The sequence below is a fragment of the Egretta garzetta genome, unplaced genomic scaffold (genome assembly GCF_000687185.1).
Source record: "Egretta garzetta isolate BGI_Z169 unplaced genomic scaffold, ASM68718v1 scaffold56, whole genome shotgun sequence".
NCBI lineage: Eukaryota > Metazoa > Chordata > Aves > Pelecaniformes > Ardeidae > Egretta > Egretta garzetta.
Window position 1 is genome coordinate 13,707,164 of NW_009260182.1, and position 1,604 is coordinate 13,708,767.

Consider the following 1,604-nt stretch of genomic DNA (forward strand, 5'->3'; position numbering starts at 1 on the left):
GGCAGCCTGCAGCGAGACTTCTTCTCCCTGCTGGTGGGGGGACCAGGCTCACATCTCTGGTGACTGGGTAGGGGATGGGGACTTCACAGGTGCCCCCGCTTCGGCTGATACGGGGGCCAGGGCTGTGACCAGCCCACTCAGCTGTCAGTCCAACAAAAAATAAGGATCACCTAGCAAGTGGGGAAGGCTTTAGGGACTGGAGGAGATGACCTTCTGTCTGTCTTCTCTAGGTTTCTCCTACCATAGCAGTCACCACAATGTCTTACTGTTATAATTCCTGCAGGGAGAAACCGTAGGATGAGTAAACAACTCAAAGAGGCCCTGGGAAAGGGGATGCAAGGGTCGGCACAGCAAAACCAGAGGAGAGGAGCTGCTTGCCGAGTCCTCCAGTGCAAGCTGGGAATCATCCACACATGCAGATGGTCCTCCGGCTGCAGGGAGGCATGGCAGGGTGACCAGCGGGATCAGCGCAGGGGCAAGCGAGAGGCACCGGCTGGCCCTGTTCCTGCTGGGGGGACACAACCCCACTGAAAGTGGTGGCACATGTCCCACCTCTGCTGTGGGTCGGGAACCGGCTGGGAAGGGAGCGGGACCCCCCAGGGTGGGCTGGGCAGAGGGCTTCGATGACTGGGACACCAGCAGCGGGATGGCCGGGGACAGCGTTCACCATAGAGACAGCCCAGCAGGATGGGACACAAACCCTGGGGGCTCCCTGGACTCCTGGTCCATCCCCAGACCGGGGGCAGCAAGGACCCTCAGTGTGGGTTGGGGGAATCCTTGCACCCATGGGGCAGGATCTGGTCTGCGCAGGGCAGGGCCGAGGAAGGGCTCTCCCGGGAATGCCAGTGTGGCTGAGCAAAAGCACGGCGCTGGGTGCTAATAGCCTCCAGCTTGGCTTTGAGTCCATGCATCCTGCCGGGGCTGATTAGAGCAGCTGGGCTTGTCCACTTCCCTGTTTTATTGCTTCCTCTCCGACGGGGGAAGGTGGCGGGCTTAGATAATTACAGGCAGGATGCCAACACCTCTGGGGCTTCAGTCAGGGATGTCGACTCTCACAGGCTGTGAGTGGGAGGCAGCCCAGAGCTGGCGTATTTAACATCTTTGAGGGATCCCAGTCCATCCAGCACATTCCAGCGCTCCTCACTAATGGGGCAGGATCCATCAGGCTGCGCAGAGTGCTCCTTGGGCTGCCGGGTTTGCAGACATCTGGTCACGGAAGCTTGTCACCCGGCCTGGAGAAGCGGGATTGCGGGAGAGAGGATGGGGCATTGCACAGTGCCGGAGATTGCTTGTGCTGGGAGAGGGCAGCTCCGGCCACCTGAGTCCTCCTGTCCGTCCCACCTGGCATCTCACAGGTGTCTGCACTGCCGGCTGCAGCCTTGTACGGGGAGGGCCAGCAGGCTGGGACCTGCACGTCCTGCCTGTGCCGGGGACCCCTGGGATGGTGAAGCAGCCCCTGCTCAGCCACCGGGCTGGCTCTGCCCGTGCCCAGGGGCATCCACTGCTTTCTTCTCAGGGCCTCGCCATCCCTCCGTGTGGCTCCAGGACGTGTCCCGGGGCTGCCACGCTGCAGAGCCATCGGGGCTCCAGTGCTCCCAGCTGCT

At 62.0% G+C, this 1,604-nt stretch overlaps 1 protein-coding gene across 1 annotated transcript in view; it reads left to right on the forward strand.

Moving 5' to 3' along the window:
• Positions 1 to 1,604, forward strand: part of HPSE2 (heparanase 2 (inactive)) — a gene marked incomplete at its 3' end in the record, with an annotated part of 97,608 nt that overhangs the window by 94,315 nt on the left and 1,689 nt on the right. The gene's annotated exons all lie outside the window — the stretch shown is intronic.